Consider the following 22666-nt stretch of genomic DNA (forward strand, 5'->3'; position numbering starts at 1 on the left):
GATTTTTTCCCTAAAGGTACTAATTTCAGTAAAACAAAGATATAGAATTACTTTAAAAAGGTAAATTGGCCTACCTTTGGAAGTATTCAAAATGAACTAAGCAGGCTTCAGTTTGAAATATCATCTGGCTAGTAGAACTGATTGATCATGTGTTCCAATTTCTCTTTAAAATGTCTATAAAGCACATATAAAAACAAATAAAAAAAGAATATTCACAGGTATGCAATCTATTAGGACTAACAGCATGTTGGCAGATTCTGAAAGGATTCTTTAAATCCCTAAGGCAGAAAAAACTGGATTGAGCAAGTTTATCATTGGTTTACGCTTCTGAAAGTAAAGCGTTTTCAGCCTTTCCTACTGTCTTTGATCCATTCTGATGATTTCTGTCTTTTAATTGTTGCATTTAGACCCTTGTAATTCCAAAGGAATACTGGTATAGTTGAATTAATATTTACCATATTTGTTACTGTTTTCTATTTGTTGCTCTTGTTCTATGTTCCTATCTTTGTCTTCAACTCTTTTTGTCTTTATTTTTTTATTAAGCTTTATATATGATTACATTTTCTCTACATTTTTAGCATATTGATTATATTGCTTTCTTTACTTTTTTTTTTAGTGGTTGCTCTACAGTTTGCAATATGTATTTATAGCTGATCCAATCTACTTTCAAATAACACTATACCACTTCAAAGGTAGTGTGAGTACCTTATAATAAAAAAAAATCCTAATTCCTCTCTCCTATCCTTTGTATCCTCATTGTTATTCATTTTACTTGTATATATATATTTCACACACACACACACACACACACACAGGCATACATAATTGAATAAACTGTTAGTATGTGTTATTTTGGACAAATTGTTATCTGTTGGATCAACTAAGAATAAGAAAAATAAAAGTTTTTATTTTATTTCATTTTATTTCATTTTATTTTATTTTATTTTATTTTATTTTATTTTATTTTAATTTTATGTATTCCTTCTTCAGTGCTCTTCATTTCTTTATGTTGATCTGAGTTTCTGACCTATAAAGGATTTCTCCCTAAACTACTTCTTTTAACATTTCCTGCAAGACAATTGTACTGGCAACAAATTTCCTCAATTTTTGTTTGTGTGACTAAGTCATTATTTCTCCTTCACTTTGAAGAGAGAATTTTGCAGGATGTAGATTTCTAGGTTTGTGATTGTTCTTTTTTCTAAACACTTAATATTTCACTCTACTCCTTTCCTGTTTTCATGGTTTCTCTGAGGAGAAATCAGATGTCGTTCTTATTATTTGCTCCTCTATAGGTAAGGTGTATTTTGGTTTGTTTTTGCTTTTGTTTTTGTTTTCATTCTGACGTCTTTCAGTATTTTTTTCTTTATCTCTGATTTTTTATAATTTGAAAATGACATGCTTAGGTGTAATTTTTTTTTTTTTTTTTTTTTTTTTTGCATTTATCCTTCTTGTTGTTCTCTGAGATTCCTGGATCTGTGGTTTGGTGTATGACATTAATTTGGGGACATTCTTAGTCATTATTTTTTCAAATATTGCTTCTATTCCTTTTTCCTTTTTCTGTTCCTTTTTTCATTCCCATTACAAGTAAGTTACTCTTTCTAGTTTTCCCATAGTTCTTGGATATTCTTTTTTTTCAGTTTTTTTTCTATTTGCATTTTGATCTTCAAGTTTTCTATTGACACATCCTCTAGCTTAGAGATACTTTCTTCAGCGATTTCCCATGTTCTACTAAGCCCATCGAAGGCATTCTTTATTTTTGTGACAGTGTTTTTAATCTCTAGTATTTCTTTTTAATTCATTCTTAGGATTTCCATCTCTGTGCTTTCACTGCCCGTCTGCTCGTACATACTTTTTTCTTTATCCATTAAAGTTCTTAGCATATTAGTCATAGTTGCCCTAAATCCCTGGTCTGATAATTCCAACATCCCTGGAATGTCTGATTTTGATGCTTGCTCTGTCTCTTCAATTTTTTTTTTTTTTTGCCTTTTGACATGCTTGTAATTTTTCTCTTATTAAAGGGACATGAAGTACTAGGTAAAAGGAACTACTGTAAATAAGCCCTTAGTAAAGTAGTGGTGAGGTTCAGAGTGAGAGGAAGCAGTCCATATTTCCACAATTAAGTGTTGGTCTTTCAGTGAGGCTATATATACTTCTGGACTGTGAACTTCACATGTGTTTCTCAGATTTTTTTTCTCCCCCGTTATGTGTAACAGGATGCCTACAGTGAGCTGGAGTTGGGTATTTTCCTTCCCCAGGTCAATTAGATTTTGGTATATGCCAGCTGGTTAGGCTGTAATTAACTAGTTTCCCCTGAGGGCAGGTTTTGTTAAGGAGAACAGAATACTCTGACACATTTCTAAGTAGTTCCTTTTCTCTTACTCTTGCCTCAAGTGTGAGGAAGTTTTTCACCAGTATTTACTTTAAGAATCTGATCGAGCTCCTGGAGGTAAAACTAACAAAGTATGGGTGCCCCCTTATGACTGGGGTCCCATGGGGCTTTTAACTTCCAGACTTGTCCATACTGATCTCCTGGCAGTTTGTCAATTACAGTTCATGTTTTCCTTCCCTAGCACTGGTTCCCTTGGCCATTTCTATTTATGAGTCTCTGTTCTGAGAAGCCTGCATTTGCCTGTCTCTCCAGTTTTGAGGCAGAAGTTTGTCCTATGATCTCACCTCTTTTGCTGATCTAAGAAGAGCTGTTGATTTTTCGATATGTTCAGATTTTTACTTGTTATTGGGATGGAATGGTGACTTCCAAGCTCCTTACATGCAGAACCAGGCCCTCTGTCTTTATTTTGGTTCAGAAATCCAAGGCCTGAACCAGAACATTGGAGAGTCATTTCTACACTGCTAGGTGCACTTTTTTGGGACGTTCATTGAGAGATCTGTACTTATCAGAAAGTCAGGAAGTAAGGAGAAAAATACCAGAAATGCTTAACCATGCTGCAGGTGGGTTGGAGGAGACCAGAAGAATATAAAATAACAGTATATGATGCAGATTTCATATTATTAGGCTGCCAAAGATTCAGGTAATGAGGATAGGAAAATATTTAGTACAATTACATGTGATAAAAATCATCTATAATCTGAAAATCCAAGCACTGAACCTGTTGTCCAGCCCTGGGACTAGGTAGATGACACCAAGCCCCCTAAGAACAAAAGTGGGATAAAGATGATTCTCTGGTACTGTGTTGCCAAAGCTCAGACTAGAGAGATTTCTTTCATTTGAAAGGCAATTGACCATAACAGCAAAAGTCATCATGTGACCAATTAAAAATATTTCAGAAACAAGGAAGAGAACATAATATAGATGATTCAGGGGAAATTTGGACCTCTGAAAATATTTTTTACTGTAGAAGCTATTAACATAGAAAAATGTTTATGGTTTTCAAATGGATGTACTTTGACCTCATGTGGAAAAAAGCCTAAGGTGAAAAAAAAGTTGGATATGAAATGAAGGTAGAGGTACTAAGTAGAGAAGTCGAAAAAACAATATATGATAAAGAATAATAAAAATTGATGTGAGAGGAAATAAAATGGAGAAGTGACAAACTAAATTAATAGCATGGCAGACATATGTACAAAGCTCATTCAGCATTTTGGGGGAATAGAAAAGTGATTGAAGCAGGGAGACAGAAATCCATGGGAGGATAGAGTGGAACTTTAGCGTGTAGATGCCCCTTAGGAGGTATCCAGAAGATTAGAGAAGAAGCTGTAATTGATGACAACCTGAAAGAGTCATTCCAAAATTTAATACCTGATGTGTACAATGCAAAGACCTTCTTTATTTTTTTTTAATTTTTTTCAACGTTTTTTATTTATTTTTTGGGACAGAGAGAGACAGAGCATGAACGGGGGAGGGGCAGAGAGAGAGGGAGACACAGAATCGGAAACAGGCTCCAGGCTCCGAGCCATCAGCCCAGAGCCTGACGCGGGGCTTGAACTCACAGACCGCAAGATCGTGACCTGGCTGAAGTCGGACGCTTAACCGACTGCGCCACCCAGGCGCCCCAAGACCTTCTTTATTTATATTGCCCAGACATGATCTGGAAACATGTTTTGTTTATATATATTATATATTATATTATGTAGTATGTATTATATATATATATATACACACACACACACACACACACACGCACACATTTTTTTCAGCACAAGCATTTAAAAACATATATATATACCTTGCAGGTTTGGGATAGATATAAAATTTATTGACATAATCAGACCTATACTCAGAATGAATCCTAGAAGGTGCTGACTACATATGGACATCTTTATTTTCTTCAATCACTGACTGCTTTGAGAAATACACAAAAATGTGCTCACAAATTAAGGAGATTCACAGTGTGCCTGAAGCACACCCATGGGATTGAGAGAGAGAGAGAGAGAGAGAGAGAGAGAGAGAGATTGATAATATTAAGCAGGCTCATCACTGGGCTTGATTTCATGACCATGAGATCCTGACCTGAGCTGAAATCAAGAGTCAGATGCTTAACTGACTGAGCCACCCAGGCACCCCAACAAAAAAATTTTCTAATAGAAATATACCTGAAAGAGGTAAACAAAATACATAAGGTAAAGATTTGTCTCAAAATATAGCTATTTAATATAAAGTTTTCTGAAAAGATTTGTTAGCATAATAAAAATAATACCCATGTATTTACTGTTGATGCCTATTATATCCCAAGTACTGAGCTAGTCACTTTGTACACATTATCTTCTTAAATTCCCTACAACAACCCTATTAGATAGATGCTAGTAGTGTTCTTAGCTCATAGATGAGAAAATGAGGTACAGAGAAAATAAGTGAATTGCCTAGAGTTAAGCTGCTGAGTCAGAATTCAAAGTTAAGGAACTCTATCTCAAGATGTGATTTTTAAAAATTATACCTTATCCACCCCTATTAAGTAGGCCATATCACACTTATGGATTAGTCAAGTTCAAGAGACAAACATCCTGCATTCACTCAATCTCTGTGTTTTCTTCACGAGAACAATTGTGAATACTCAAAAATGTTTTCCGTTTTTCAGAAAGTGAGAATGCTATCAGGGTTAGAGGTTTTGCTGATGTGTATATTATATGCAAATGCAACATTTTGTTAAGACTTAGAAATGTTAGAAGTATTCTAGCACATCAAATAATCATGCCTAATTAAATAAATTTTAGTAGGTTATGAGCTATGATTATATTCTTGGTTGACCAGTTTAAGATCCCTTCACCATATGGGGTCCAAGAGACTGCTCAACACTAGCTTAACCATTGGAAGCATTTATAGAGAAATTTTGTTTCATTTAGATAAAGAGAATTAATTCACTTATTGTTTTATTTTATTTCTCTAGTAGACTCTCAGATTAATATTAAAACAAAAATGATATCTATGTACAAATACAAGAAAAGAAGAATTTGATTTTATATAATATAAAAGTCTATAATATTAACTAGAAATATTTATTTTAGATGAACAATTGTATGGATAATAAGCATGTTTTAAATGAGGGTCTGATAAGCATCTTAGCAAAATATTTAAGTTACAGTAACTGATTTTGACATCCTCAGTAAATGCCAAGAAACATAGCTTTTACAGCAAGTTCATGGAAATGTTCAGATAAAATATTCATGAATTCTCTACTAAAAGAAAAGCCTCTTATGGTTTTGTTTGACAGAAGATGACCTTTGCTTCAATAAGTTCCAATCTTTGCTGTAACTTAGTGTTTAGATGCCCTGCTTAGATGAATAAAACATAGCATTTGTTCTTTGTGTTTTCTAGTATATGTGATAATTAATAGAAAGGGACACTTTGAAGTTTTAAAATGAAGTAAATGGGTTAAAAAAGGCATTAAGAAATCTTTGAAGATCAATTTCCCAGCAGGAAATTTGTCAAAGCAATTAGGATCCACCCTGACTTGGGGAAACACAGTAGTGCTCAATTGATGTGCTCTTTCAAATAACTAAAGCATTTTTAACTTTAGTGATCTGTGCTAGTCATACAGTCAACCACCTGATGGTTTATACAAAGTTGGATCAACAACTGAGTTATGTACCAAAAAAAAAATTTATGGGGATAAAATCTGTCAAATATACTATAGTTTTTATTAACATGAGAACAAAATAAATAAGGAAACATGAATTGGATTGTTTTCAACCACGTCCTATAGATTCAATCTAGTTTCAATTGTAGTATTTGTGCTTTTGTCTTTAGTTTTTGTATTCTTTGAAGTGACAGTTTTGTTTTGTACTAATATATTCAGAAATTAGTAGCAATTAAGTAAAAAGTCACATACGCATGTCCTGAATATTTAAAAGTTTGCTAAAACAACCATCTACTCCACCACACCCATAGCAAATAAGGTATTATCTGATCCAAAGGAAGTTGCCACATTAATTTTGTGGTCATAGGACACCATTGATACATTATATTTTTAAAGTTTATTTATTTTTGAGAGAGAGAGAGAGAGAGAGCAGGGGAGGGACAGAGAGAGAGGGACACAGAGAATCTAAAGCAGGCTCCAGGCTCTGAGCTATCAGCACAGAGTTCAACACGGGGCTCAAACTCACAAACCATGAGATCATGACCTGAGCCTAAGTCAGACATGTAACCGCCTGAGCCACACAGGCGCCCCAACACGTTCACATTTAATAAGTATCCTTTGGAAGATGTTTGCTAAAACTCTCTCATACATGAAGAAACAAGTTGTTTCCTACATAGTGTTTTAGCATGTGGGATATATAAAGTTTTCCTAAATCTATGATATTAACTATTGCAAAATTATTTATAGGCTTTATTAATAAAATTAATCAATTTTCTTTTCTTTTGTCTACAACAATAATACACAGTTTTCAGTTCTTGCAATGTGTCAGGAATTATTTTAAGTGCTTTAAGGAAAATAATATATGTAATCCTAGCAACAACCCTCCATGGTGGATATTATTTCCAATTTTTAAAAGAAAAAAAATGAGGAAACAGAGACGTTAAGTAAATTGATCAGTCATATGACCAGTGAGTAGCAGAGCTGAGATTCAAAGCCAAGCAGGCTGGCTCCAAAGCCCATGTTTTTAATCACAGCACTATGTAATTACCTCACTTATCATGAGAGCCTGTGCTAAGACTCTCCTGATTCTCTCCATCCCTATTCATTTGTAGCTGTGGCTTTCCAGTGGCTACTAGGATATATCATTTAAGAGGAAACTTAGTTTTGCGTCAGAAGCTTAAGACATTTTACAATCTTTCTGACATGTGCCAGCAACAGGCCAGTAATGAATACAAATTCTTGAGCCAGAGACAACAGAATAGCCTATTCAAAGGTTAGGCTAATATTATTTACAAAAATAGTATTCCAGCATTCTGATATTTTATGGACATGGTGCCACTAAAAGTTTTTCATTTTAGATAACACGAAAGAGAGAAGTATCACACTATTTTCTCTCTCTCTCTCTCTTTTTTGGATATTTACAGTAATGTATTTAATTTATTTAATCTAGCATATTCCAAATTTTTTGAAGGTAAGATACTTTCTTCACGGCACATCTGTTAACATTTTGAAGAACAATGTTAAACAACCACCCTAAGTTTGGTAAAGCTGAGTTATGACCAGTAATATGCCGGTGTTTAAATCTGGCTCTCCAGAGCAAGAAGGAAGGAAAGGTAGGAAAGAAAGGGAAGGAAGGAAGGGAGAGAGAGAGTGGGGGTGGGGGTGGGAAGGAAGGAAGGAAGGAAGGAAGGAAGGAAGGAGAAGGAGAGAAAGAAAGAAAGAAAGAAAGAAAGAAAGAAAAGAATTGATTGGGGCTGATTTGCAGTGTTTGAATGTTGAATAACAAAAAGAAAGGCAAATAGATTCTGGCAAGCTGATGAGAGCTGGTTTTAGCCACCATATATTTCTCAATCTTATCAAAATGTAGCATTATCTCTTACATCATCATAAAAATTGGCTTCTCTTGATGTGGAGGTAATTACACATAAGAACCAAGAGGGATTTTTAAGGATTATCATTAAGGGTCTTATCTGAATGACTGTATGTGGGCTCAACACAGGCACTTGAAAAAGTCACGTGTGGACTAAGTCACTACTGATTTGGTTGTGAAGCCATAGGCTTTCTTCCAAAATTCCAACATTAGATGCATATCAAGATTGCCTATATCCTAATAATTCTAGCTATAACTATTTAAATATACTCTCATAACAAAAAGGTATTATAAAAATTTTTTTAAGTTTTTATTTATTCTTGAGAGAGAGAGCACAAGCAGGGGAGGGTGAGAGAGAGGGGGAGACACAGAATCCGAAGCAGGCTCCAGGCTCTGAACTGTCAGCACAGAGCCCGATGAGGGGCTCGAACTCAGAAACCACAAGATCATGACCTGAGCTGAAGTCGGACACTCAACTGACTGAACCACCCAGGCACCCCTCCCATAACAAAAAGGTACTATAAAAGAGTCTATAGTAAGAGACATGTACGTACCTAGGTGGGAAAAACCAAAAGGGACTAATCGTAAAAAAAGAGGTGAGAAATTTGGACCCAGGTTTATTTCAAAGAACTACTGTCTATAGATCTTTGCTTCCTAAGCTGTGTGCCCTGTGGAGTTGTTCCCTCTAATTCCTTGCAAATATCCCCTTATCTAAACTTCCCTTATACATTACCATAAAAATGGCACATTGATATGTGTAATCATTTCAGTCAGGCTCTCATGTGAAACTTTTAAGCCAACAATACCATCCACAGTTATACCACTAGCTTTGAACCATGCCCATTATGTTGAAACTCTCGGGGAGGAAAATCTTTTTCTCTACCCTCTTTTGTTTATTGTTTGGAGCCTACACATAAAATTGACAAAAGGCAGATTACAAAGAGAAAAGACAAATTTTAGTTATGCACATACATAGGAGTTCAAAGAAAAATATGTCTCAAGGAGATGGTCAGAATTTGGGACTTATAACACATCTTAACAGGAAGGGGAGGGAGATAAGTGAATTTATGGGAAAACAAATTATTTTTTAAAAAGATAAATGGGCTCTTAGAATAGATGAGAGATAGGATAGTTTGGTAACAATATCTGTTTAGGTAATTTCTTATTCTGGTGCTAATTTCTCTCTGGTGATTCTGGTGGTCTCCTAAATGTGACACCTGAAACCATAAAACTCCTAGAAGAAAACATAGGCAGTAATTTTTTTGACATCAGCTATAGCAACATTTTTCTAGACATGACTCCTCAAGGCAAGAGAAACAAAAGCAAAATTAAACCAGACACACCAAAATAAAAGGTTTTACGTAGCAAAGGAAACCATCGACAAAACAAAAAGGCAACCTATGGAATGGGAGAAGATATTTACAAATGATATATCTGTTAAGGGTAATTTGCAAAATATATAAAATATATAAAAATATATAACTTATACACCTCAACACCAAAAACAAAATCACAATAAAAATGGGCGAAAGATCTGAATAGACATTTTTCCAAAGAAGACATACAGATGACCAATAGACACATGAAAAGATGCTCAACGTCACTAATCATCAGAAAAATGAAAATCAAAGCCACAATGAGATATCACCTCACACTTATCAGAATGGCTAAAATCAAAACCCACAAAATAACAAATGTTGGCAAGCATGTGGAGAAAAAGGAAACCTTATGCGCTGTTGATACACTGCCTGCAATCACAGGTAGTACCAAACCCTACGTACTCTGTCTTTTTTCCTACACATATGTACTTGTGATAAAATTTAATTTATAAGTTAGGCATAATAAGATATTAATGACTATAATAAAATAGAAGAGTTATAACAATATACTGTAACAAAAGTTTTGTGAATGTGTGCTCTCTCTCAAAATATCTTATTGTACTATATTTATCCTTCTTTAAGTGATGATGTGAGATGATAAAATGGCCATGCGATGAGATGAAATGAGGAGAATGACATAGGCATTGTGATGTAGTGTTAAGTTACTATTGACCTTTTGATGACACGAGGATCATCTGTTTCTGGACCACAGTTGACCACAGTTAACTGAAACCATGGAAAGTGAAACCATGGATAAGGGAGGACTACTCTATGAAGTGTTGAGGGAAATAGAACAGCCTAAAATGTGAGGAGATGTTGACTGAAGTAAGGAAAGTAATCTGAGCAAATTATTCTTAGGTTTTTCTGAAACACAGCTTCAGGCAAGGAAACATCATTGTGAATATCTAAGGAAAAATTGTCCAGCAAGCAAGGGTTGTTTCTTTGGGGATTTATGATATAGGACAATTTTTGCCTGACAGGTTACTTCTCTTTGAGCAAAGATTTGGTTTCCCTAAGAAGCACTCAAAATTATGTAGCTGAAGTCTACAAATACAAATCAAAGAGAAATATACACAAATTAATATACATCAATCAAAAAAAAACCTATCAGTTGAAATTGAAGTCAAGGCAGAAGATCATAAGAATTATAGTAAGTGACATATTCTAAAATTTTTATATAATAGTATATACTTTCAGGGTAACACTCAAAATACTTTAAAATATGGTATAGGAATTAACCAGATAGGAGACCATTCACTGTAAACCGTTGATAACAGCCATGATAGTGAATTCCTGCTGAATGTCAGCATTTCAACGTTGATCTTCCTATTTTGTTTCCTAACATTTTGCTGACAACTAATATAATTTAAATATTCAGAAATTATATGTTGCTGAATTTCAGTATTTAATTTTTGAAATTAATGTTACATTTTATGTATATTTCATGTATACTGTACCATTAATTATAAGTTAATGCTAAGAAAACAAATACTAGTTGGTTTCATAAACCCACCTTGGAAATGTATAGACTAAAATAAAACTTATTTTCATTGGCATACTTTTCTTCCCTATAAATAGAATTTAGGGGGAAAAAAGCAAGATTATTTAGCATACCATATTACATTTCAAATGAAGTATAAAAATGTGCAAAGATTTACAGCATTTGTTATGAATAATAATCAATTCTTTTTAGTTTTAAAAATCTTTGCAGGGCACCTAAGTGGCTCAGTTGGTTAAACATCTGACTCAGGTCAGGATCTCACCATCATGGGATCAAGCCCCACATTGAGCTCCACACTGGCTGTGGAGCCTCCTTGAGATATTCTCTCTCTCTCTCTCTCTCTGTCTCTCTCTCTCTGTCTCTCTCTCTCTCTGTCTCTCTGTCTCTTTCTCTCCCTGCCCTCTCAAAAAATCTAAATAAATAAATAAATAAATAAAATCTTTGTAATACTGTTAACTTCTGTAATACATATGGAACAATCGCATTTGGTTTGTTAACAAAGTAATCACAAAAATCAAGGGGATAAAGTATAATATGCACTGAGTGCCTTTGAAGGTACTGGGAGAAAGAACATGAAGTGGAAATTATGAGCTAGCAGCCAGTATGAGAATACACAGGCTTTTCATCCTCATGCAGTCAGTGATTTGTAAACAACAATTACTAACTAGAGAAAATGAGAGGAAAACACAGAGCTCAGCCAGGTGTTATTTTACGTCAGTGATTTACTCTGCTATTTGATCAATGATGAGAACAAAATCACCCATATCCTCAGGAAGCCATGAATGTTTCAGAGCAGCTGTGGGAGCACCTGGCTACTTGTCCTACACAAAGACTACCTCCATCAAGGAAGAATCAAGATTTATTCCTCTCGGCTTCAACCAGAAACAATGCCAATGAATCTGCTGTTGCATCACATTATTTCTTTAATGAGAGAACAAAAGCAGTTTTACAGTCCCATTTCGGATGACTTGGCAGGAATACACTTGCATCCTCCTGAATCAGTTGTGACAGGATCATTCAACATTCCCTCAAGTGGCCAGCGGTATGAGTACTTTCTCCCTTTATATATCTTCTGGAAACACACACACATATGCGCGCACACACACACAGTTGTGAATAGCTCTCACTTCCAAACAGTAATAAAGAAAAAAATCCCCAAACACAGCTTTTTAAATATTTTACATCTAGGTTTTATAGAAAACAGAGAATCTAAGGGCTATAGCCTGCAAAATCTACAGAATCCAGCAGAATTTTACGGACTGAGATGTGTTAAACTGTGGCTAGGGAAAGTGAGAGCACAGCTCATGGGGTGGAGCAGGTACAGGGATGGGGAAAAATGCCTTTAGAATTAGTGAAAAGGAACACTCTCAATTCAGAATCAAATAACTCAGCGTATTTTTGGTTTTCCTATTATTCCTCAATCCAAATACTTTTTTTTTCAAATGAGACAGTTAAATAATGGAAAATATTGAAAATTCAATAAACTAATCCAAGATGGATTTTAATATTATACATATTAAATTATAGCATATCCATTTTGATTGATACAGCATGTTCAAATTCCTATCACTTTGCCTCATTACTTATTTTCTGGTATTAATATTATATGTTATTATGCTATATTATAGATTATTTTTTTCTTATATTAATCTAATCTCATAAAATGATGTCATATACATGGAGTATATGACTCAATTGACCATTGCTCCTATGGTACCATAGAGGATTTATAGAACAAAAACCCCATGGACGGGACAATTATCTGATAAGGTTTGAAACAAGATTTAAACAAGTTTTGAATAAAAGAGATTCACATAAAAGTTACCTGATGTGTTTGTGTGGCACTGTAGTAGGTCCTATGGAAGGTTCAGATCCTGAAATGCCACAATCACTGGGGTACAGTCCATAAGTACCAGACTTAGCCTAGAGTCCACTTCCTACCTCTTATGTAACTGCAAGTTGCTTCTGTTTGATCCTATGTCCTCATCTTTAAAATGAAAATAACTGTACCTACAAAGTTAAAATGTATATTAGATGATATATCTGAAGCGCACAGGAAGTTAAAAAGTGAAGTACAATATATCATTATAGGGATGCCTCGGTGTCTCAGTCAGTTAAGCTTCCGACTTTGGCTCAAGTCAGGATCTCAACAGTCCATGAGTTCCAGCCCTGCATTGGTCTCTGTGATGACATCTCAGAGACACAGATGGCACAGAGGGATTCTGTGTCTCCCTCTCTCTCTGCCCCTCCCCTGCTTGCACTCTGTTTCTCTCTCTCTCATAAATAAACACTTAAAAATTTTAATATATTATTATATACTCTATAAAGAGGAATATCAAGAGCTTATGATAAAGGCAGTCAATTGCTAGATGTCATGAGGAATAGATAGTAAATGTTTTAGGAGTTCAGACATCAAAATCAATTGCATCCAAAGTGATTAAAGAAGTCTTCAGCTAGTTCATAGTTCTATCTGAAGAGGAAGAATGGTAATTGCTGTGATTTTATCTTATATTATGAACCATTCCTTAAATGTGAATCTTTCTTCTAAAATTCCCCAGGTCATCCATGGGTCATTTCAAAGCCCCAAAATGGAACTAAAACTGTCTTGTCTGTTTATGCACTTTAGGTGACAACAGCACAGAAAAAGATTTTTTTTCCTTCTTAAGACATCCAATAAGCAAATCCATAACATTTATAAAACTAATTTTCATAAAGCTTCTTGGGTTAAAATACTTTTGAATCCAGTGTTCTTCCATCTAGCTTCCTCTGCAATTTTGTATCATCATATAAATTCAAGGATGACAAAAATACAGGGAAAGATTATAATTAAATGACTCCTCCATAAGCCACATGTATTACTTTATGGTCATAGCTTATAAGTCTGTTAACATTTAGGTTTAAGTTTCTGAAATTTATTAACTCTTCAATTATATTTTTGAAAACAATTTCAGAATGTCACGTTAGCTATGAGATGACAAAGATTAGTTAGGTTTTTAAAAATAAAATCGTATTCCTTTTAAAGTAGTTTCAAAAGGTACAGATAATATAATTTGTTAATATAATTTAAAAATCAGTAACTGGTCAATTGTTAGATTCACTTCTGTTATTCTCTTGTTACATCTAGTTTTCCTAGGCTAGCATGAGAAACCACTATTAATAGCTTGATGTGATTCCATTTTAAAATGTATATATGCATATATACATATATTATGCATATATATGCATATATATTCATTATATTTTTAATAGATATCCCAGGGTTCAGTTTTATTCAGAGCAAAAAAATAAAAACTTTTGGTCTAGAAGAAACTCAGCCATAGGTTTAGAATCTGTACTCAAACTATGCATGCAATGGCAATAGTATTCTGCTAATATAATTGATTTGCTGCTGCATTTGTCTACTATTTGTCTAATGATAATAGTTTAAATTTTTTTTAGCATTTATTCATTGTTGAGAGACTCTAGAGTGTGATGAGGGGAAGGGCAGAGAGAGAGAGAGAGAGAGAGAGAATCTGAAGCAAGCTCCAGGCTCTGAGCTGTCAGCACAGAGCCCCATGTGGGGTTTGAACTCACGGACCATGAGATCATAACCTGAGTTGAAGTCCAACACTCAACTAACTGAGCCACTCAGGCACCCCAATGTTAACAGTTTTAAATAGAATAGTTAAACTAGTGTTTAGAGCAGTCCTTACAGTGTTAGCATCAGGCACAACATTTCACTTCTCTTCATACTGCTGGTTCTGTTTGCATACATGGGCTTCCTCTTCTTTAATAAAGTTCGTTTTAGTATTGAAGTTCTTGCAGATCTCCTCGTTTTCCTCTCGATCATATTGGCAACAGTATTGGATGTAACATCAAGAAACCTTTGATGTCTAAGTATTTTGCAGCCAGAGTAAGTTCAAAAAGTGTTCCTTGGTTAACTTTCAGGGATTCTTAGTCCCAAACAGGTATATCATCTACTTGCTTTTCTTTGTTCTCATCATCCTCAAAAGGAGGGTCATCTCTGAATGACCTTTTTATAAATATTGCTGAACTAATATTTAGTAGGGAAACTAGGTCATCATTTATCTCATCATCCATTCCCAAATCTTCCAATATAGTCTTGAGAGTTATACAATTTGGTTATATAATAGTTATATAATTTAGTTAACAATTTGGGGGTATCTAGTATTTAGAGTGTTTTGATTAAACTTTTGGTTTAAAGTTTTGGTTAAACTTTTTTATGTTTATTTATTTTTGAAGGAGAGAGAGACAGAGTGTGAGCAGAGGAAGGGCAGAGAGAGTCTCTGGAGACACAGAATCTGAAACAGGCTCCAGGCTCTGAGCTGTTGGCACAGAGCCCGACACGGGGCTCGAACTCCTGAACCACAAGATCATGACCTGAGCCAAAGTTGGACACTTAAGAAACTGGGCCACCAGGGGCCCCTAGACTTTTTTTTAAATCACAGTATGAATGTTGATTTACGACTTGTTTTTTTCACGTTAAGTATGACACTTATTTTCCCATGCCTGTGTATATACATCAGTTTTAAAACAGCTTCATTAAAATGTATTGTATGGAGTTCTTTCAAGTGTCCAAACTTTTTTTTAATGTAGCAATAAAATTTGTAAAACTTTTTCCATTCACTATATTATTTTATGTTTTCAAGTTTATTTATTTATTTTGAGAGAGAGATAGAGAATGAGGGATGGGCAGAGACAGAGGGAGAGAGAAGAGTCCAGACTCCACGCTGTCAGTACAGTGCTGGATGTGGGGCTTGAACCCACAAACTGCGAGATCATGAACTGAGCCAAAATCAAGAGTTGGAAGCTCAACCGACTGAGCCACCCAGAAGCCCCAATTCATTATATTATTTTAACGATTTATGTTTTTGCAAATTTTATCACTTAGGTGCCTCCTTTCCACAGTACTAGTTAAAATTATTTTAGTAGTTTATGTATAAATGACTTCCCTGCTCATTTTTTCCTTTTTTTGATGTTATTTAAATGGGCTCATCTTTTTCCCTGTATGTGGAACAAATTTTTCATGAATCAGCTGAGGCCCAGGAGTTACAACCCATATTTAAATATAATATGTTTAATCTATTTATATAATTTTCATATATAATTTTTATAATTGTACAGTTCAAATAATTGTATTTTTACCTAGAAAAATTACTAGAAACCAATATTCTTGATTTTAATAAAATGGATGCCATGAATAAGGAAATTGTTTGAAGTTAAGCCGAGAAAGGACACATTCTTGATTTTGGCCTTCTAGAAAGGGCAACTTTCTGAGATACTGGTGAATAGCATATGTTAAATGCTTAGAAAATACTGGCACAACACAGATCTTTTTGCTAAAAATTGACAGGTAATAATAAGGTCAGCAGAATCTCAGGCTGTTCTAATTTGGGAATACTTTTTTGTCTTTATATTTCAAAGAAACTGCATTTTATAGCATCTGTCATATAAACAATTTCTTAAATGCCTCTGGAATGATATAATAGTCATGAGAGGTATGTGGTATAAATTACTATAAACAGCAGCCTAAAGACAAGCTTAACAGTGAACGCATTAAATCAGCAAGTCATAGACTAATAAAATAGAAATTAAAAAGGCACAGATTATGCTGAAAAGAACTTTAAAGATAATGCTTCAGGTTTTACTCTCTGTAATTAAGTGCTGACAGTGCTGTACCATTTTAACTTATTATTTAAAAAGTGATTTTTCACTGCGGCCTCCACGGGTGGTGAGAGTTTTCAGTGCAAATATTTCCACAATTTTTCACTTGTCTTGTCAAGCTACCTACCAGCATCATATTGATATGGTAGGAAGAAATAGAGTGACCAAGCTTTGTGTTACATGATGTTAGTGTTTCTTTGGAAAAGACTTGAAATTCAGAGCTAAGGGATTTTTTAAAATACAGAACAACATTAACCTGGAGGAAAAACTGGAAAAAAAAAGTAGTCCAATATCACCAATAGCTTAAGGTGGTATAATCAGGAAGAAGAAAACCTCTCCCTTTTTTAATAAGAAAGGCAGAGAAGTGAGAAACCTGACAGACTATAGGTTAAATAAGGAAAGTCTTTAGGATGAGAGTATCCAACATTTTTCAAAATATGTTTAAAAGAAACAGATTGAATACTTTTTTAAGGTTGTAAATTATCAAATGAATTAGGTAATTAAACAAATAGATGCTTTTTATCACTGCTTTAGAACTTTTTTGTTTTGTTTTAATTTTTTTAGAAACTCGGTTTTTTTTAAAACCTACCCACTTTCCCTACAGAACCATAAATGTATCTATCCCAAATTAAGGTCTTTAAAGATAAACCAGTTAAAGTGTTGTAATTTTCCTGTTCCCATTGTAACAAATTACCACAAATTTACTGTTTCAGGAACAACACATATTTATTATCTTATAGTTCTGGACATCAGAAGTCCAACATGAGTCTTATAGGTATAAAAACAGGGGTGTCAGGAGGGCTGGTTCCTTCTGGAGGCTCCAAGGAGAATTCATTCCTTCCCTCTTCTACTTTCTACAGGTTGCCTACATTCTTTGGCTCAGAGCCTTCCTTCTGTAGACAAATCGCCTCCTGCCTCCCTCTTTTGGCACTTGTGATTACATCAGGCCCACCTGGGTAATTCAGGATAATCTTTCCATCTCAAAATCCTTAGCTTAATCAAAACTGCAAAGTCTCTTTTGCCAGGGAGGAAATTCACAGGTTCTGGGGATTAGATGTGAATCTATTTGTGAGCCATTATTCATCCTATCACAGCTGTCATACGGCTTAGCATACCATGTTATTCCCAGGTACAGGACAAAGCTAGACACTAGAAAGAAAATAAAGCATCGATTCTGCTGTATATTTCATGTATATTTCAAACTCAGAACCAGATTTCAACCACATGGGGAAAGTAGGTAACAATATAGATTGCTATTAAACTCTGATTATAAGAAAGACATCAAAATAAAAGCATATGAGGCAGATACTGTTAAGATATATTATGTTGTATAAAGCATAATATATTTAATAACTATTTCCAAAACAAGATATCGATCAAAAGTAGTTTCAAAATGTCAATTAACATGATAAATATCACATTCACAAAACTTCACAAGTAGAATTGTATTGATTATAGCATGTCTCTTTCCTGAGCATCTACTGAAACACTACTCCATATTCTTGCTTGGCAACTCTACCCGTTGGTTCATTGGCAAAGAAAAAGGGAAAATCATAGTCTTAAAAGTTGGTTCTTGATTTGCAATTTCTGGTGTATATTATTTATTTATTATGCCATTGTTATTTACTTATTATGTTGTTTACATTTCATTATGTCATTGATTATACCCCCCTCCACCACACACACACAGACATGCATACATCTCTCTGGAAAGAAGCACAGGGAAGAAGAGAAAGGAAAAGAATAAAGAAAAGAGAGTGAAAAGCACTAAAAAGGGAAATGAAGAAAGAAGAGAGGAAGGAAGGAAAAGGATAGGAAAAAGAGAAAGAAAAAAAAAGAAGTATGATAGATGAGCAAAAGTGAAGAGTTAATTCCATTAATGTTAAAGGTAAGAACCAGGACCTAGGTTAAAGTTACAGGAAGAAAACAATGACTCCATATGAGAATTTGTTAACAATTAGAGATTTTCAAACAGAAATGGACAGCCTTATGAAGTAGTGTACTCTTTAGAGCAACTGTTGAAGCAAGAAGTGGATAATCGGCTAACAAGAATATGTTGAGGAATTTTCTGCATTGCTGAAATAATATACTAAATGACTTACAAGGTCTATCCTAGTACTACGATTCTACTATTTAACATTCATTGTGAAGATTTCCATTGTCACAAATACATGAGTGTAGAAGTGTGCTCTTGCTCTCCCCCATCTCTCTCTTCTTCACCTAAACACACACACACACACACGTGCACACACACACACACACACACACACACACAATTAAATCTTAATTAGGACCAAGGTAATTACCTAGAATAATTTACAGTTCTTTCAGGTATTTCCATGTAAGCATCAGAAAATAACACTCATCCTAATGTGAATAAAATCTCCTTTGTTCACTAACTCCACGATGTACTTTTCTTGTTTTGCCATGTAGTTCTTGGTAAACTATTTGAGATTCAGAAAATGTAGTAATCAAAAAGGGTTGTATTAAAGCCATTTTCAAAAATGTGGTAATCTATTCAACAATCATTTATTTTGAAGGTCAAAGCTAAGATTTTGAAGGCTTAAGAAAGGATGTATATCAGAAATACAATTCTACTGAAAACTATACTGAATGCACAATTCTTTACTCAGGAAACATTGCTTGAGCCTTCAAGTCTTTCAGTTAGTCTCTGATCTGACAAACTCCAGAAGATATTATTTCCCTGACTATTTATTTCTTTCCCTGACTTTTTAGAATCAGAAGTTAAAATCAATAGTTGCCCTCTGTGTTCTAAAATTAGTTTTTCTCATGTGGAGGAATAAGTGTATTTTCCCCTTTATGTTTGTTGGTACTACAGTGTTATCACAATATGCCAAATTCAGATGTTATATAAATTCAGGTTATTAAGAAAACAAATTTGTCAAATATATTCAAAACAAATTCTTGAGGTTTCATGTATTGATGCCATATTTTAAAATAAAATTCCATATGGTGCTAGCCTTCTCACAAAATAGAAGATGCAGCATTTTGGATGTATATTGACCTATAAATTATTTCCCACATCCTCTGCTTTAATTCATTAACTGTTTAAAATGTGTGCCTAGTGTATATTGCGCAGCTCTTTTCAAAAACAACAGGTTAGTACATAGTGTGGTTCAGAACATCCAAATCATGTAAAGCACCATTCTCTGTAAAATAACAAAATAAAAAATGTGTGCATAAAGTATGAGAACTCTAACAGAACCATATAGGAAATTTCAACACTAGAGGAATTGTCTGATAAAGTAGAAACATAATTGAATATTTTTCCATGAAAATAATAATTATGGAGACTATATGAAAATATGGAATAAGATTTCAAATACATGGTTATGCAACTATGTAAAATATAGACATTTACATATAAAGAGGATAAGCAGAAGTGAAGAGATTTTAGAGTTTATATGGTTCTTGGACACTGAAGTCCATGTATAAGTGAAGAATTTATAACTAGATTTCTTAGAAAATAGTATATTCATTAGTACTTCCCAGAGTAGTTAAAGAATAGATTTTCTTTATTTTATACAAGTATAGGAGAGGACTCATAAAATTTAGGTGATGTACATGTACTGTTAATTAAACAGTGGGGAATTGGAAATAGAGAAGATAATACCTGTATGTTAATCAATAATTATTCTAATATGCTGCCACAATTGAATTTATTATCAGTTTTGCAAGAATTATATCATTTGACCTTGAGTGCTAAATAATTATGTGGCAAAATGTAGTACACTGGTAATATTATTGACTTATGACATTGCACATTAAACTGAAAATTACCCATAAGATTGTATACATGAAAAGGACATTTTTAAAAATTATAATGAATTGTTATATAGAAGTCAACTTCTAATTTATATGATTCATCTTAAAGTTATAATTTTTCCATAAAACTCCATTAATACACTATTATACTACAGTTCAAGAGCATTAATGACATTTATTAATGGTAGTTTATTAGTACTAATATGACTCAATTTAAATAATGAATTATCTGAGCACTTTTTCTTATTTACCATGCTATCCACTTCTGTTTTAGCTTATAGCACACTTCTACCTTTTAGCGACTTCTGTTATTATCATCACTCATTTTTAAAAATACATTTTAGTGCAATAATGCTTTCATTGAAAAGCTGGAAAGAGTTTTAATATAATTTCTAAAGTACTTAATTCCTTGGGAGAACCAAACTTTTCATTCTCACAAATTTAAGAAATACTTTATCTTTACGATGCAAAGGCAACATTCAGAAAGAAAATATCAAACCTAATACTTGAGCCTTTCTTACAAATTTAAAGTATATTTTATTTTTATATATTATATATATTATATATTATATATATTATATATATTTTATATATTATTTTAATCATAAAGAATCAATTTTTTCAAATTCTATCCTCACCTGAAATTGGTTCATTTGAATAGATTTCTGGAAATGAGTTGGAAAGACATTGTGAGTTCATAATGATAATTCCAATATGAGTTTACTATTACAGAGTTTTTATGTACCTTCATTGATCTGATATCTGTATCTCCATTTCCTGTTGAAAAAAACAAATAAACAGACCTAGTCCTCAGTAACACCATATTACTCATTTGCTTTAACCCTCAACATACGCACAAGGATTCAGATTTACAATACGAATACTACCAACAGCAATATCATTACTAAAAACAGTTTAGTAATTTTTGCAGATTTTTTTAATCCTTAAAACTACCTCTTTGGGATATACACTAAGTTACTATGTTTTAAGTCACTTTAAGTAGTTACTCTTGGAAGCTGTGCCTCAATACACAGGTTTCATTTTTCTTTTAATTTTTGGATATTACTTTTTTAAATAATTTGCTTTCTAACCATTTAACTATTCACAGAGTTCCAAAGTAAATCTTCAAGGGAAGGCAATATTGAGACTTCTATCTTCTAACCTTATCATGTCCATCCTGTTGCTTCCCACCCCTAAGGGTGACTATTGTTATTATTTTTTTATTCTTAGGCTTATCCTTACATTGTTTTTTGTACATTTTCCCTCCTTACTTTTTTTATTTAAAAATATATCCTGAAAAAACTCCATTTTTATATGGAGTATTTATAGTCATAATTCTCTGGTGGATGTAGCATAGGTTTTCAACCCATCCCTTTTTGATGGACAGTTAAATTATTTCCAATCTTTACAAATAAATCTCAGTGAGTAATCTTATAAATGTGTCTCTCTGTGTTTGTTCAGTGTGTTTTTGGGATAGATTCCAAAAAGCCCAAGTGTAAATGAACATATAATTTGCCTCAAATTGTTAAATTTCCCTTCATAAAAGTTGTACTATTTTGCATTACCACCGACAGTGTACTAAAGTGCTTTTCCCTAAAGTCTAGCCAATAGAGCCTGGTGTCAAATTTTTGGATTTTTGCCAATCTGATTAGTGAAAAATGATACCTCAGTATATTCAATTTGTATTTTTCTTTTTATGAGTGAAATTTAACTTCTATGCAAAAACCTATTGTTTTAAAAATTAGAATACTTAAAAATGAGTATTTTGTTAGAGAAAATTATGATATATAAATCCAGGGAAATCTTGGAAGTCAAATGCAAGATTACCTTAGATTAGGATTGGGTTGCTAATACAATGTTATATAGGAGAATAAATACATACTTCTGAAAATAAACTTCAGAAGTTAAATGTTTCAATTTTATTCAAATGTCACAGAAACCATGCAAAAGAAATAATTTTCACTTTGATATGCAATAAGTTACTAAAGATAAGATGTTTGTAATATAAAGTTTTATAAAGTACTAACAGTTTACAAAGTATTAAGTCTTGAAGAGAAAGAAAAGCCTATAAATGATCTTGTAATTTCAGAGTATTTTTCTATAGTAGATTTAGATTTGATAAAATACAGGATCCAAATGTATTGTACCTCGTGTCATAGACTAAAACCAAAGCCATCTTAAAGAAAAATCTCCTCTAACAAAGATGAAGATGATGAGTTCTGGCTCTTATTCTTGGACTATTTGAGTTTTTCCTATGTTCCTTAGTAGTGCTTCTAAATATATTTTAATACTTTATTTGGATTAAATAGAGTAGATCCTGAGCCTTTCTTATTAATCTGACATCAACAATTGCTATCTGCTTCAACAAGAATTATATTTTCCTTGGAAGACAAAATATTAAAGAAAAGATGATGGAGAATGATTCCTGCCAATT

At 33.4% G+C, this 22666-nt stretch overlaps 1 protein-coding gene across 2 annotated transcripts in view; it reads left to right on the forward strand.

Moving 5' to 3' along the window:
* The window catches only part of EPHA6 (EPH receptor A6), an 882015-nt gene that overhangs the window by 529057 nt on the left and 330292 nt on the right, over positions 1-22666 (forward strand). The window lies entirely within an intron of this gene.

The sequence above is a fragment of the Prionailurus bengalensis genome, chromosome C2 (genome assembly GCF_016509475.1).
Source record: "Prionailurus bengalensis isolate Pbe53 chromosome C2, Fcat_Pben_1.1_paternal_pri, whole genome shotgun sequence".
Classification (NCBI taxonomy): Eukaryota; Metazoa; Chordata; class Mammalia; order Carnivora; family Felidae; genus Prionailurus; species Prionailurus bengalensis.